Here is a 17,127-nt window from a genome sequence, read left to right as displayed (position 1 = left end):
GAATGAGGAAGGAGGGTGCTCACACCGGCCACTGTTCAGAGGCTATTGTAATAAACCAGAAAATGGTAAGGGGCCAAAATGATGAAACTAATATTTATGGACCATTTACTGGCTTTGGAACCTGGGCTCTATTCTTTATTACATTGCCTGTTAATTCTCACAATAATCCTATGAAGTAGATAGTCTTGGCATTTTGCCGATGAGAAAACTGAGGCCTAGTGGTGTTAAGTTACTCCTTGACAAACCCACAGCTAGAAAGAGGCAGAGCTTTTTATGGCAGTCGAGATCAGCTGATTGTGAAGCTATTGCTTTTTCTAGAACCGGGAAGGAAGGCTTCCTAAAGCAAGAGATTTGGCCTCAAAGAGGACAGCGATTCCTCCTGGAGGGGACGACAGGGAAGTGGGAGGGGCGCGGTGGGGAGGGCGGGAGGGGACCTGACATGTGACCAATCCCAGCCCCCCCCCCCCCCCCCCCCCGCAGAGGACCAGGAGTTCACAAATATTTCCTAAGGAATAGCTTCCAGTTCTTGCATTTTTACCCCTGTAGGGTGACCCACTGGGATGCAAGCCCTTTTCCTTACAGATTTTCAGATCTGAAATCCTTAAGGTCCAGGTTTATTAGAGTTGAAGGGCTTCGATCACGATCACGAGCTTTCGGAGGCCCACAGCCCACCCCTCCCTCTGCCCCGTGGACCTGCTGGGGGCGGGGGCCGTAGGTAGATTTCACAGAATGTCCCCCACTGTCTTCCCTTTTCCGTGTCCTCCTTCTCATCTTAGCTGGTGTGGGGCTAGGATGATCTGTACGTATCTGAAGAAGGTGACTCTCAGAGCAGAGAAAGTGCTATACCCACAGGAGTGTTTTCTCCAGGCGCGGTGCAAGCACATTTTCAGAATCGGCCAGCGCATTCAGTCCTCACAGCGCCTCTCCGAAGCACTTGAAACGGGCAGATTTGCCTTTTAGAAATGCCATTTCAAATGCTCACAAATGGACCTTTGATGCCTAATCAAAGGGCCGCAATTGAAATCTGAAATCGCACTGTTTGTGGAGAGCAGTCTCGGGCTGTGCCAAGCGGCTGTCTTCCTGGGCCGGCTGGAACCATCTGTGTGTTGGGCTAGAGAAGGGCTCTCCCAGATGGTGGCTGCAGGTGGGGACGGCTCCAGCCTCAGAAAGTGTGCCATCGGAAGTGCTGCTGTAGTTTGTTTTTCGCAGCTGGCAAGGGAGACAGAAAAATAAAGCCCTGCGGTAATGAGAAAAAAAAAGACATGGGAAGGCTGGGTTTGTTCTTCTGTGGGAGACCCTCGGAGAGACTGCAACCAGGATGCTGAAACTGACAGCACTCATGGCTTGAACCCCTAGCCAGAACCCAGACTGGGACTTGAACCCACAGTTTTTAAATTGGAATCGCTCACCTGGTGTCTGGACTACTGAGGCTCAGGTTCTTTGTGCCTCAGCACAGAAGAAATTCAGCGAGAGACACAGTGATAGGCAAGAAATAGATTTATTAAGATAGGACACTTGCTTGTGAGAGATGCAAGTGGGCAGGCAGGAGGCTCTACCCTGAGGATGAGGCGGGCTGCAAGTTTTATCCTCCAAGGGGGCTGGGGGTAGGAAACAACCACCTCTTCCTCGTTCTTTGAGTTCAAATCAGCAGAAGGGAGGTCCTCAATGTCCTGCCCTTGGGCTGCATCTGAAAGCAGGCCTCACCCCCATCCCCCACCCAATGACCTGAGGCATATTTGGAGCCTCCGCTGGGCTGGTCGAGCAAGCCTGCTTTGCTCCGATGGGCCTCTCGAGCAATTATTAACTTAGTGCTCTCCCAAAGTGCTCTAGGTTTCCCTTTCTATGATCCCTTATTGGGGCCTCTGCAACTACCCGAGTAACTATCCCACTCCATCCCTATCAAGGTGGCCCACACTTGGGGCCCAAGTCTCTCAGGGAGGAGGGCGGTGGCCTCAGGGTGGTGGGGCTGCCGGTGGACCCCTGCCTCATGTCTGCACGCAGTGGTCCCTGCAACACCGTGGGTCCTTGCTTGTCCTCATCCTGGGTTTGCAGTTGTCTCCAGGGTACGAGGGGAAGGAGGACCTTCTGCCACCCAGCAGCCTCCAGAACCTGGTGCCTGGGGGCGCGTCCAGGTAGAATTGCACCACTGTGGTTAGATGGAGTTGAGATGTGCAAAAAACCCTAGTCCTTTCAAGATGCTGTATAAGCCATTTTCAGCTAAATCCTTAGATTTTTAAGAGTGAATATCCAGGGAGCTGGGGGAAAAAAAAAATCTATAAACCAGGTAGGATTTTTTTTTTCTTCGCCACAAATAAAAGAAAGCTAAAAAGGACATACCAGACAGCAATGACGAGAGGCTCAGCAGCGTCCCTGCTTTTGTTGCTTCGTGTCTATTGTCTGGTCTTTCTTCCCCTTTGGCCATGTGTCATTATTCACAACATTAACATGGAACCTGACATTTTTTTTTTTCTTGGTGGAGCATGTCATTTTATTTTTCTTGGTAAGAAAAAAATTGATTTCTGTCTGTTCCGAATGAACCTGGAATGAAAAGAGGCTCTATTCAACAACACAGTCATATTTGTTGCCGACATTCGGCCTCTGTCTGCTGGTGCTGAGTTGCAATGCAGACACAGAGTTCTGGGTGGAGGAGAAAAAGACAGCTGTATTGCTTTGCCAGGCAAAGGGGGCCACGGCACGCAGATGCCTTAAAGACTCTGCCCTCCTTGGAAGCGGTTAGGAGGTGGTTTTACAGTTTGGGGAGTGGAACAAGGATCGGGGCCCTACAGAAGGATCAGCATAGAGGCAAGCGTGCATTGTTTCTCAAAGCTGGTGTTTAGTGGCCCCAGGACAGGTTCTGGTGGTCCTCCTTCTTCCAGGAATGAAGAATGCTTCATCAAGTAGTTCTTCCATTTGTTGGGGGTTTTAGTTCTGTAGAAAGGCTCACAGATATTTTTATGTATATTCCTTGAGGAGGGACCAGGATGCTGCCCCAAAGCTGCACTGCTCCCCCTCACCCCCATATCCCCCCTCTTCCCTGATTAGCAGCTGTCCTTAGGAACTCAGGGAAGGTCATGGAGGCTGAAGCTTAGTCCCCCAAAACAAGAAATGGAGGTCACAGCAAGGCTCGTGTGAATGCTTGCGTGCCTGGAAGCCCCACAGGGCACTAGCTTGGTCACGCATTCAATGAAGGAAGTATCTTTTTCCTGCCAAACATTCCAACTCAAAAATCTGAAACAACCATGTTATCCTTCTGGTCTTAAACACTGTAGCTTCTGAAGCATCTGAGGGTACTACGACATTTTGGGGGGTAGTTTTGTTTTAACACTTTTTAATCTGGCAAAAAACAAAACACATATACCCAAACCCAGGAGTCACATCGTTGTTAGGGACCAGCATTGAAGCTCAACAGCCCTCAGCTCAAATTCAGAATTAATCAGCTCTGTGGCCACAAGCAAGTGGCTGAATCTCCCTGAGCCTCTGCTTCTTTATCTAGAAGATAAACAAGGATAAAACCTTTCCCAGACGGAAGTGTGATCTTTCCAGGAAGATACTGCCTTCGAAGATCTCAGCACAGGGCACCGAGCAGAGTAAATGCCTAGCAAATCCCTTTTCTGCCCATTTCCACATGCTCAATATATTTACAAGGCGCCTCCACCGTGACTTTTTGACAGTGATAACTGGGAGGAAGACTTTTCCACCTAAGCTTCAAAGAGATGTATCTGCCATGGATTAAAAGAAATACTCTTCTTGGGAGTTCCCGTTGTGGCTCAGTGGTTAACGAATCCGACTAGGAACCATGAGGTTGTAGGTTCGATCCCTGGCCTCCCTCAGTGGGTTAGGGATCCGGCGTTGCCATGAGCTGTGGTGTAGGTCGCAGACACGGCTCGAATCCCGCGTTGCTGTGGCTCTGGTGAGGTCAGTGGCTACAGCTCCGATTAGACCCCTAGCCTAGGAATCTCCATACGCCGAGGGAGCGGCCCTAGAAAAGGCAAAAAGACAAAAAAAAAAATACTCTTCTTAAAATGTCAGCTTTCCTATGATCAAAATGACTTTAGAATTCTTGAGGGGGGATAGGAAAGTGAACACTGGTCAGGCTACTGACTCCTGAATTCTGCTCCAGGGCAGCAGTAAAACTCTAAATACATCTGCTCAGTGCCCTTGTTTCCAGGCAGTTTTCTAGAAATGAAAGGACATGACTGTGTTTTGGATCAAGAGGGTCCTCACAGCAGAGCTTCAGGAAGAACCCTGGACGGTTCTCTTTGGATGAGGGAGGGAAACAACAAATTAGGCCTCTGTATTTGCAAAGGCCCGGAGCTTTTTTTTTTTCTCTTTGTCTTTTGTCTTTTCAGGGCTGCACCCGTGGCATATGGAGGTTCCCAGGCTAGGGGTCAAATCGGAGCTACAGCTGCCAGCCTACACCACAGCCACAACAATGAGGGATCTGAGCCGAATCTGTGACCCACACCACAGGTCATGGCAACGCCATATCCTTAATCCACTGAGAAAGGCCAGGGATCAAACCTGCGTCCTCATGGATACTAGTCGGGTTTGTTAACCACTGAGCCAAGACGAGAACTCCCACAGCTCTTCTGACTGAATTTCTCTTATGTTTTTTCTTTCTCTCATCATCAGAGAGCTTGGTTTGTGCCCACCACCTACCCAGCTTGAAGGGTCCTGGGACACTGACCGCTGGTTTCCTTGTTCAGGGCAGGGCAGCCCAGGTTCCTCTGGATCCACTGCAGACTCAGCACAGTCCTTGTCTTCCTTCCCCTAGACTGGGAGTCGCTGTTCCTCTCATTCCTTCCCCATCAGTCAATGAGTGAGTTAGAGATTCATGTCCACCTAGATGTAAAGCAGATGCATTTTCTATAGAAAACAAGGCCTGTGAGAAGGTTATTTTCTGGAACTCCCAAATCATAGGCATTAATCAACAACTATATCAAAGAATACATCAAAATATTAATCAACAACTATATCAAAGAATACTTCGAAGCCCATGTTCCTACACTAACAACCTAAATCATCATTCATTATTCTGCCTCAGTGGCAACACCAGATCCTTAAACCACTGAGTGAGGCCAGGGATTGAAACCGCATCCTCATGGATACTAGTCAGGTTCTTAACTCACTGAGCCACAACAGGAACTCCAGGGAGCTCTTTTTTATATAAACATATCAAAGTAATGCCAAGTCCACACATAGGCATTCAAGGAAAATCTATCCAACTGACAGGGCTGGAACAACTGTGTTTGGAAAAATAAAGAAACTTATTCATCTCATACCACACACAAAAATCAACTGAAGATTGCAGACCTAGGTGAAAAAGCAAACATGATAAAGCTACTAGAATAAAACAAAGAGATAGGTTTACAACCATGAGGTGGGGATATATTTCCTAGAACGGACATAAAAATCACGGACCATAAAAGAATAAGCATTAATAAATTAGACTATCAAAATTAAAAACTCCTATGTATTAAAAAAAATACCATCCAGAAAATTGATAGGCAATTTACAGACTGGGAAAGAGAATTCACCACACATGCCTATGACAAATGACTTGTATCTAATATATCAAGAACTTCTTCGACTTAATAATAAAAAAGACAACCAAATAAAAAATGGACAAAAGACTTCAGCACTTCACAAAAACAGGCTAATGAAATGGCAGAAAACATGCAAAAAAGCACACAATATCTTTCAGGAAATGCAAATGCAAATTACAATGAAAGACTACTGCACACCCAGTAAAATGAAAAATAAGGTGGGCAGGGAGTTCCTGTCGTAGTTCAGCAGGTTACGAACCCGACTAGTATCCTTGAGGATGCAGGTTCAATCCCCGGCCTCGATCAGTGGGTTGGAGGCCTGGGGTTGCCATGAGCTGTGGTGTAGGTCGAAGACGCAGCTCAGATCTGGTGTTGCTGTGGCTGTGGTGTAGGCCAGCAGCTGCAGCTCTGATTAGACCCCTAGCCTGGGAAACCTCCACATGCTGCAGGAGCAGCCCTAAAAAGAAAGAATTGAAAAGAAATAAGGTGGGGCAGTCTGACTGCTCAGACACTGCCAGCAGGAGCATGAAGTGGTATATCCTATTTGGCAATGTCTTTAAAGTTAAATTTATACCTACCCTATGACTTAAGTATTTATCCAAGAGCAATGAGGACAACATGTGCAAGGATGTTGACAGCAGCTTCATGTATAAATAGCCCCCAAACTGGAAGCGTCCCGCGTGCCCGTCAATGGAATGGATAACCATGGTGCATCTTACAGTGAAATATTACTCAGCAATGCAAAAGGAACAAACTAATGCCATATGTAAGATAGAGGCATCTCACAAACATTTTCCTAGTGAAAGAAGCCTGACCTCCCTACCGGCCAAAACCTACACATATGATTCTACTTATATACGATTCTAAGCCAGGCAAACTATGTTACAGTGATGGAAACCCAAATAGTGGTTAATTCTGGGGAACAAGAACTGGTGGTGAGGGGCAGGCAGACTGTCTAGGGCAACGACAGTGTTCTGCGCTTCGATGCGCATCCGTTAGGACTGATGGGACAGTACACTTAAGATCTGGCGTTTCACTGTGTGCAAATTCAACCTCAGTTTAAAAAAGGGAGTTATCAGGGATGGTGGGCAAAAGACACAAACTTTCAGTTATAAAATAAAGAAGTCATTGGAGTTCCCGTTGTGGCTCAGTGGTTAACGAATCCGACTAGGAACCATGCAGGTTGCGGGTTCGATCCCTGGCCTTACTCAGTGGGTTAAGGATCCAGCATTGCCATGAGCTGTGGTGTAGGTTGCAGATGAGGCTCAGATCCTGCGTTGCTATGGCTCTGGTGTAGGCCAGTGGCTACAGCTCCGATTCGACCCCTAGCCTGGGAACCTCCATATGCCGCCGAAGAGGCCCAAGAAATAGCAAAATAAATAAATAAATAAAAATTAAAAAAAATTAAAGAAGTCACGCAACAGACATTCATGTCTCAGGGTTCTGGAGGCTGGAAGTCCGAGGTCAAGGTACAAGCTGATTTGGTTTCTGACGAGGTCTCTGTCCCTGGCTTGTAGACAGCCACCTTCTTGCTATGTGCTCACAGGCTTTCCTTCCATGTGCCTGCAGAGAGGTGGAGGAGGGGAGAGCCAGAGAGCGAGCTGCTGGTGTCTTGCTCTCTTTTTGTAAGGACACTAATCCTATTAGATCAGAGCTTACTCTTCAAACCTCCTTTAACCTTAGTTACTTTCAAGGGTTCTATCTTCAAATCCAGCCATATTAACAGGTGGTGGCTTCTCCCTATGAGTTGGGTGTGTGTGGGGGGGAAGGGCAGGTGTTGGGGAACACCTCACTCAGTTCACAGGAATTCCAGAGGAGTGACTTTGCAAAGACTGCTGCATCGGGGAGATCTGCTCCTTCTCTGTTGGTGAATGGCTTTTTAGTCTCTCTCCATTAACCAAACTGGATTTGAATCGAGGAAAAGCACTTATTTCCTCAGCCTCCCAAGCTCTCTAGTCTTTCCAGTGGGACGGCTCCTTTCCAGGCACTCAGTCATTTATCAGGAATTAAAAGCTTGCTGAGAATGCAAAACGCTGTAAGTCAAGGCACAGAGAAAGTCAAGCCTTCTTGCTTTTAATCGATTGCCACGAGGGGAAAGAGAGGTGTGACACTGCTCTGGGGCTTTGTCACATGATCAACAGAAAGAGAAGAGGGCAGTGTCCCCAACAGAGAGCCCAGAGGGGCCGGAGCTAAGAGACATTGAACCTTTGTCTACACCTGGGAAAGGAATTCAGAGTGATCAGGAGCAGCTTGATTTTTCTGAACATTCTCCAACAATTTGTGGGAGGCCCTGGGAATTATTTATAGCTCCTTTGCACATTGACTTGGTTTCTTGCTGACACTGTAAAGTGACTGACGCTTCCCCAGGAGGGATCTTTTATCTCCCTGTCCACTGTTAGTGAGCCAAGGCAGGTGTGTTTCCATTTCTTCTCTGGCCTGACTTGTTCCGGAAGGAACTGAAAGTGTCCTGCAGAAGCTCAGCACAGACTGGGCTTCAGATGACACTGGGAAGGCTCTCCTCAACAACTTCTTGAATTCAGCTGGATTTCACCTTGAATTAAAAAAAAAAAATGCATATTGATTACAAGAATTAATTGCAGTGTCTATCTAAAAATCACTATCAATAGTATGTCAATAAGCCATTAAAGAAATAACTAAAAGCAGTATCTGCTGACAGGCTAGGGAACGCTTGCATTTTTAGCCTTGGTTTTACCCATTATGATTCCTCACTATGAATCTGTATTTAGTGAAAAAAAAACAACCAACCCCCCTGCCAACAAAGCTATTTCTGTAACTGAGCAGGGTCCTGTGGGCTCCTGGGAACAGAAGCCTTTCTATGTCCCCCATTTCTTTGTTTTAGGGTATAAACTTCTGCTTCCATGACCTTCCCTGAGTTCCAGAGGGCAGTTGCTAATCAGAGAGGAGAGGGGATGTAGAGACCTGGGAGGAACAGTCAAGAGACAAGGCAGGTTCTGGTCCCTCCTCAGGGGAATTTACCTAACAGTATCTTTGAGCCTTTCTGCAGAACTGAAACCCCCAACAAATGGAAGAACTACTTGATGAAGAAGGAGGAACCCCGGGACCAGTCCTGAAGCTACTAAATAGCATCTTTGAGAAACAATGCAAGCTTGCCTCTCCCCTGATCCTTATCTACAGCCCTATTTTCCACTTCCCAAACTATAAAACCATCTCCTAATTTCTCCTGGGGGGGGGGGTACAGATGTTAAGGCATTAGTGGAGATTTATGGCTAAGGTGGAGGGAGGATGGCAAAGCAATAAATCTGCTTTTTTCTCCTTCACCCAAAACTCTGTCTCCAAGTTTCTATTCGGCAGCAGCAGACAGAGGCCAAGTTTTGGCAACATTTCTCCCAGATCCTCCCTAGGGCTAGCCAACCCAGGCAGCCCAGGAGAGCCTCCATCACGATTCTGGAAGTTTAAGCAAACTAGAAAAGAGAGGAAGATTTACCTCTATCTCTGCCCTCAGGGGCTCTGACTCTCTCACCCAGGCTTTCCCAAAGATTGTGCTTCTAAATTAGCTCCTGTCTCTCCCACCAGCTTCCTTGTCCCTCGGAGGAATTCATACCCAAGAGGCTAAATGACAAAACTAAATGACATTTTTACCATACATTTGCTCTTCAGAAGGGTTGAGCCCAGCTGAATATTCAAAGAACCGGACTGATAGAAACTCTGAGCCCGTGGCCCCGTCCTCGCCAGGCTGGCAGAGCCCAGTCTTAGCAAGAATCCTGCTAAGCCAGCTTTGAGAGATCCCCAACCCCCCAGCCCTGCCACCCCCCATCCTTGGTATTTGGTAGCGTTCCTCGTCCACCACACTCGATGTCGCCTGCCCCCGGCCTGCCTTCAGCAGGGATCCCATTAAGTCAGTTTAGTAGGAATCCTATCCTCAACGTTTCCTCCTGGCACACTGTCCTTCATCCTCCCTCCACCTTAGCCAGAAATTTCCACTCGTCTGGGCTGTATTCAGAATTGGGTCTGATCTCTTTTCAGGGCGTCTATTGCAAGAATCTTGAATAGTCTTCTTTACTGTTTTAACAGGTGGTGTCAGAGTAATTTTTCCTTTGGTAGCCCAAGAGCTCCATGAAGCTAAGAACTTTGGTTTTTTTTGCTTCTTTCATCACCACTGAGGTAGGTTCTTGCCCCCATTTTATAGAAGAAGAAAATGAGGCTTACATGGCTTAAGGGATTTATTTATTTACCAGCTAGTAAGTAACATTCCATGGAGGGATTGTTCTTTGCTCTGTCCTATGCTGCAAATATCTTCTAATGTAAAGGATTCAGAAATAAACTTGTTTTTTGTTTTTGTTTGTTTGTTTTGTGCTTTTAGGGCTGCACCTGCAGCATATGGAGGTTCCCAGGCTAGGGGTCCAATCGGAACTACAGCTGCCGGCCTACACCACAGCCACAGCAACACAGGATCCAAACCACGTCTGTAACCCACACCACAGCTCACAGCAATGCCAAATCTGTAACCCACTGAGCAAGGCCAGGTATCGAACCTGCAACCTCGTGGTTCCTGGTCGGATTCTTCAGAAATAGCCTTGAACTAAATAAACAAGACCTAGATCCTCAGACAGTAGCTAGAGCTATCTTTATTTAGAATTGGTGACAGGGTTACTCTAAGTACATACTAACTCTAATCCTCATAGCAACCTAAAGATACACAAGCGGAGTTCCCATTGTGGCGCAGTGGTTAACGAATCCGACTAGGAACCATGAGGTGGCGGGTTTGATCCTTGGCCTTGGTCAGTGGGTTAAGGATCTAGCACTGCCGTGAGCTGCGGTGTGAGTCGCAGACGCAGCTCTGATCCCGCGTCGCTGTGGCTCTGGAGTAGGCTGGTGGCCACAGCTCCAATTAGACCCCTAGCCTGGGAACCTCCATATGCCATGGCAGTGGCTCAAAAAAAGGCAGAAAGAGAAAATAAATAAATAAATACATACATACATACATAAATAAATAAATAAAATAAAGATACACAAGCTACTATTATTATTATTATTGTTTTATTGGGGTATAATTTAACATAGAATAAACCGCACACATGTAAGGTATGTACACACCTGGGAAATTATTCCCACAATCAAGGTGATGGGCATATCATTGCCCCCCAAAGGAGCCCTTACCAGTCACACCATTTTACAGATAAGAAAGTTGACTTCATTTGTACAATGTGACACGGCTGTTGTGTGGGGAGCCAGATTTGAAGCCATGTCTACGAGACCCCAGAACCGTGCCTCTTCGCACAGTATCAGCAAAGGCCTCTCTTCTCCTGTCCCTAGCCCCCATTTCTCTATCTTTGTCGCTCCCTCCCTCTCTCTCTCAGGTATTACTGATCTCCCACCATGTGTGAACGACTATCTTTAGCTGCTCTATCATCCTAAACCAAGAGCAATCATGAGCAGCAATGACAATTGCAGCTAACACAGATGACAGACATGTCATTCCGACAAGCTTTTTTAGGCATGGTGCCATGTTCAAAGTGATGTGGCTCTGGAGAGCTCAGCTTTGCAATCAGGCTGAGGCAGGTTTGAACTCCAGCCTCCATCTCCCCTAACCCCTGCCGCCCCACCACCCCCCGTTTACTGAGCAGCCCTGGATGATCTCAGCGACCTTACTGAGCCTTGACCGTATCGTTGGCAAAAGAAGAGTACTCATGCTCATCTCTAAGCTGGTGTGAAAATCACACAACAGAATTATATAGCATAATGCAGGTATGGCAAAGGTCCCCGAGATCATGAAAGCATCATAGCAGTTTTGTAAAAGAGCATATCTCCCCAAATTCTAAGCAATGATTTTTCTCTCCCAAGACTTTGGTTGTTTCTGTCTTTTTGCTTTTTCTAGGGCCGCTCCCGTGGCATACGGAGGTTCTCAGGCTAGGGGTCTAATTGGAGCTGTAGCCACTGGCCTACACCAGAGCCACAGCAAGGAGGGATTCAAGCCACGTCTACAACCTCCACCACAGCTCACGGCAACGCCAGAACCTTGACCCACTGAGCAAGGTCAGGGATCGAACCTGCAACCTCATGGTTCCTAGTCGGATTCGTTAGCCACTGAGCCATGATGGGAACTCTGACTTTGGTTGTTTCTACACAGGTAAATAGATGTACATATTAAAGCACATTTCAATTTTCCAAAATTCAGCAAATACTTTGTGAAACACCAGTAAAACAAAATTGTTGAAAAGGGATAGAGAAAATTGGAAATGATCAACATTGGCTTTATCTCCCTTTTTATTGATTGATTGATTGATTATCTTTTTAGGGCTGCACCCATGGCATATGGAGATTCCCAGGCTAGGGGTCCGATTAGAACTGTAGCTGCCGGCCTACACCACAGCCAGAGCAATGCAGGATCTGAAATGTGTCTGCGACCCACACCACAGCGCATGGATCCTTAACGCCAGATCCTTAACACACTGAGCAAGGCCAGGCATCGAACACTGGTCCTCATGGATACTAGTTGGGTTCGTTAACCACTGAGCCACGATGGGAACTCCTTAATTTCCCTTTTTATATGTTTATTTTTAGTAAAAGACTCTTGGGAAAAAGATGACTCTCTAAGTGGTTTAAAAAAAGAAAAAAGATGACTCCACCTCACCCCACCCCCCGGGTGTCAGGCCAAGGGTGAGTTTTGCAGCCTCCTATTCACTCCCATTTTGTTGGCTTTAAATGCCATGGCTCTATTTCAGCATAAAAGCACAACCATCATTGAACAGATCAGCAGGAAATTTGAAAAACATTTTCTAGGTCTTGTGGTCAATACCAAAATCAAGTTAATGAATTATTATTGAAATACATAGTGATTTGGAATGTTGAAGAGATCTACAGGTCAAGACGGGAGAGAAATTAATCAGTATAAAAAGTGTGGTGGAGGAGGGCCAATTTAAATTTTTTTTTTTGTCTTTTTGTCTTTTTGCTACTTCTTGGGCCGCTCCCGCGGCATATGGAGGTTCCCAGGCTAGGGGTCTAATCGGAGCTGCAGCCACTAGCCTACGCCAGAGCCACAGCAACGTGGGATCCGAGCTGTGTCTGCAACCTACACCACAGCTCGTGGCAATGCCACTGAGCAAGGGCAGGGACCGAACCCGCAACCTCATGGTTCCTAGTCGGATTCGTTAACCACTGTGCCACGGGAACTCCTTAATGTATTTTTAAAATTATTATTAGCTAGTGAGAAATAATCTCAGCCAGGGTTATTCATCTCCTTTTTTCTTTCTTTTTTTTTGTCTTTTTTTTTTTTTTTGCTATTTCTTTGGGCCGCTCCCGCGGCATATGGAGGTTCCCAGGCTAGGGGTTGAATCGGAGCTGCAGCCACTAGCCTACGCCAGAGCCACAGCAACGTGGGATCCGAGCCGTGTCTGCAACCTACACCACAGCTCACGGCAACGCCAGATCGTTAACCCACTAAGCAAGGGCAGGGACCGAACACGCAACCTCATGGTTCCTAGTCGAATTCGTTAACCACTGCGCCACGACGGGAACTCCTCCTTCTTTCTTTCTTTCTTTCTTTCTTTCTTTCTTTCTTTCTTTCTTTCTTTCTTTCTTTCTTTCTTTCTTTCTTTCTTTCTTTCTTTCTTTCTTTCTTTCTTTCTTTCTTTCTTTCTTTCTTTTAAGGCCACACATGGAGGTTTTCAGGCTAGGGGTTGAATTGGAGCTGAAGCCCCTGGCCTACAGCACAGCCACAGCAATGCAAGATCCAAGCCGAGTCTGCTAACTACACCACAGCTTGGGGCAATGCCAGATCATTTAACCCACTGAGCAAGGCCAGGGATCGAACCTGTCATGGATACTAGTCAGATTCGTTTCTGCTGACCCACAACAGGAACTCCAAAGTTTTATTGGACCACAGCCATGTCCACTTATTTATAAATTATCTATGGCTTATTGTTTGCTTGTTTGTTCTTTTTAGGGCCACACCTGCCGCACATGGAGGTTCCCAGGGTAGGGGTCCAATCGGAGCTGCAATAGTCACAGCAACTCAGGATTCGAGCCACATCTGTGACCTACACCACAGCTCATGGCAACACCAGATCCTTAACCCACTGAGCGAGGCCAGGGATCGAACATGAAACCTCATGGCTCTTAGTCGGATTCGTTTCCGCTGAGCCACGACAGGAATTCCAATTTCCTTTTTTAATGTAACTGGAAAGCTTGATCTTCTAGACGTGCTCCAGGCGGTGGTCAGAATGCAGGAAACCTGGTCCATTGCCTTCTGTTTGACAAGGAGGTGGGACAGGACACAGTTACTCACCCCCCCCCCACCCCGCCCCAACTCCTCTTGTGGCTTTGCTGACACGTTTAGCCCAGGGCGACATGAGACTGAAATAAGTCAGCAGGCATTTGTTCATTCTTTTTAAAATGAGCATGCTAAGGGAGCAGGCACTGTACCAGACCCTGAGTTCACAGAAGAGTCAAGCCACCGTCCTTACCCCTCACAAGCTGTGGAGTTACTTAACTCCAGCTAGGACAACATGTATAGCCACCTTAACAAAATAAGTTTAAAAGTGTGTGGCTAAAAATCAGCACCACATGAATGGACTGGATGCAAAATCTTTTTGTTAGGGAGAAATTACTCTGAGCTAGAGCTGGATTGTGGCAGGGTGGGAGTCAAGCCAAGCTTTATACAAGAGGTAGATTTTTTCGAGCTGGACCTGGGGTTGGATTTTCATCAGGAAAAATGTGAAGCATAGCAAAAGCAAATACTCAGAGAATAAAAGGTCCCCTTCACAAAGTCTTGCTGATCACTGGTTTCCTCTGCCCAGTCTGCCTGCACCCAAGCTCCCAACCCACGGCTTTGGGATGGGATTATTAGATTCTGTCCATGACTCTAGCATATCAATCTATGCTGAGATTTCATCAGCCACTGTGTCTTCTACTCACTGTATCTTGCAGTTTACAGTAAGGGCACATGAAGGGGCGGGAGTTAAGAACAACTGTGGTTTGTGGCTGGGGGATGGTGAAATAGGAAATGCTGGAAGAAGACCTTATGTGGGGAAAGATCCTGAGTTCAGCACTGAGCACACTGAGTTTGAGCTTCAAGACAACTGGTAGAGTTAACTGGAGTTTTCCTCGAGTGTTTTATTACAGAAGACTGCTATTATCTCCTTTTCATTTTTCTATTTGCAAAGAGCAGCAAATTTTTACAAAATACATAATGAGCCTGTATGACTTTAAACGTAGGAAGTGTCATAAAATAATAATAAATTATGAAAAATTAAGGAGTTTTAAAAATTAATAATACTCATTGTGAAACTGTATTTTATCTTGATCCGTTTAGTTTATAAAAATGTAAGCAGCAAAGCACCATGTTTTGAGGCTCCATTACATAGGGTAGCTCCTCCTCTTCCAAAAAAATCTGGAAAATGTCCTGAATGGGAGCAGAAAACATGACCCTAAAAGGTGCCAATTTGGTGTGTGGGTTCTTCTGAGCTGAAAGCAATCAGGACCCAACAGGTGCAAGAAACATTTGCCTCTCCCTTTCCTACCTAAGATAATTTAGATACTGGGCCATCGACTCAAAGAGAGAGCTATTACCAGAGATAACCTTTATCTGAATGACCCATCTGTAGGGCAGGGCAAACATCTCATTAACCAACATCTGCTCTTCTTATTGAATTACCCTCCTCCCCCTTGAGGCCCCAGACCCCACCCCATTCCTGAGCGCAGGATGGCATATAAACCTCAATGGCCCATCTTGCCCTTGGGTCTCATATTCTTACGGGATCCCTGTACTTACATAATTAAGTTTGTTTTCCTCCTGTTACAAGCTATCCTATGTTAATTTGATTATTAGACCAGCCACAGAACCAAGAAGGGTAGAGGAAAAATGTTTCCTCCTCCATCGGCTCAAACGCAATAGAAAAATTTACCCCTTACTCATAGAAAACACAAAGGAGGGCTCCGAATTGGTGAAGAGTCTTCTCCAGAAGCGATTTTTTTTCTTGTGCTTTTATTCCTTTCTCCTTTTTTCTTGTGCCTCCACCACCTCAGTGTGTGTCCTTTAAGGAGGCCATACTTGCCTGCCTCAGCTGATGGGAGAACAAAGAGCATGGAAAATTTGCCATGAGATATTTCTTTGCACCAGGCACGAATCACTTCTGTGACTGGAACTGCAGAGCAGGGTAGGAATTCTAGCCTTGTGCCCAGTAAGAGGTGGAGGAAACAGATTTTGTGGCAAGCTGGGAAAATTCTGCCTGAGATACCAAATGTGTCATTTAGTGTTTTCCCTCTAGAATGGCATTGGATCAGCATCTTTTCAATTTGCTCTTTGGTTATTGTCTCGCTAACATTTCTATACTCACATACACATAGAGGATAAAGTAGAATACCAGTGATCTTAATGAAATCCAGAAGGTAAGTACACAGTCCCCCAGAATATTCATCTGATAGACATACGATTAAAGAAAATGAAACTAGATTGAAATGACTTGTTCTATCTGAACTAATCACTCTTACTTTTTAGTGAATATCCATAATTACATTAAAACTTTATTTTAGAGATCTGAAGAGATTAACGTAAAATTCTTTTTGTCCTTGGTTCCTAGAACCTGTAATTTGATTGTTAGAACCATCTTTATAAGGGTTTAAAAAATCTGTAATGCACACTAAATTTGGTCTGCAGGCAAAATAAATCATATGACTCACAAATACAATTGCCATTATTTTTCAAATATATATAGATATTGTTAGGATAAAGAAGGTAATGTATTTAAAAGAGCTGCTGAATTTACAGTAGCTTTTGGCCACGGTGTGTTTTGTTAAATACTAGAGGTATAGTATGTAACTATCAAGGGAGGTTATGACATTTACAATTTTAACAAAAGACCATGATTTCCATTTCCAGAAAAGATGGAGTAACAGAAACTAGGTTTACACTTAACCACCTAATCAGGGAATACAGCTTCACTGTCTTATTCCTGGGGACTTTTCCAAGTCACTACTAGCTTGTAAGTCCCTCTGGGCTGTTGATGCCCAGTGGTGACGCTGCTTAGTAACCACAAGTGGGTGTTGTGGGCTGAATTTTGCCCCCCTAAAAGATGTGTTCAAGTCTTAACTCCCAGTACCCATGAATGCAACCTTATTCAGAGGCAAAGTCTTGGCAGATATAACCGATCCATTGATCAACCAATTCTTTGTCAGAATTAGGTCCAGAATAGTTTAATCTTTTTAATGACTCTCCTACTTCCTAAGAGAGGAGCTAAATAAATGGTTGTTGTTATAAGTAGCTAAATTTGAGGGGTGATTTGTTACAAATGCTAACCGATAGAGAAAGGGTGGCAGATCTCACAGAGGAGCCCCGGCGACAGCCCTAAGGGAAGAAGCCTGCTGCAGAATTAAGACTTCAGCAGGAGGGCTGTTACATGCATGTTTCCTTCCTCTTGGCATTTGTGTCTTTTATTCTCCATTACATTAGGGGAGAGATTTGAAAATGAGTGAGAATTCAGCTGGATCTACCAGTCCCTGACTACCATGGCTAAGTAGGAGCCATCCAGCTGTACTAATTTTGGTTATACATAAAAAACATGCCATATACATACATGTGTATATAAACATAGGTGTGCATATA

General features: G+C 45.6%; 1 long non-coding RNA gene across 2 annotated transcripts; it reads right to left on the bottom strand.

Annotated features, from left to right (window-relative positions):
* Window positions 1-606: 606 nt before the first annotated feature.
* On the bottom strand, window positions 607-5,071 carry LOC125128817 (uncharacterized). Of its 2 annotated transcripts, none has more exons than XR_007135328.1 (3): window positions 4,660-5,071; window positions 2,338-2,538; window positions 607-1,237 (listed from the first exon to the last, which is right to left on the bottom strand). It is a non-coding gene; the product is annotated as an uncharacterized LOC125128817 (long non-coding RNA). The 2 variants fall into 2 exon arrangements; XR_007135327.1 differs by lacking the exon at window positions 607-1,237 and adding an exon at window positions 1,564-2,255.
* Window positions 5,072-17,127: the final 12,056 nt, after the last annotated feature.

The sequence above is a fragment of the Phacochoerus africanus genome, chromosome 6 (genome assembly GCF_016906955.1).
Source record: "Phacochoerus africanus isolate WHEZ1 chromosome 6, ROS_Pafr_v1, whole genome shotgun sequence".
NCBI classification, from domain to species: Eukaryota; Metazoa; Chordata; class Mammalia; order Artiodactyla; family Suidae; genus Phacochoerus; species Phacochoerus africanus.
Note: the sequence above shows the minus strand (reverse complement) of the source record. Positions and strands in the feature narration are given on the sequence as shown.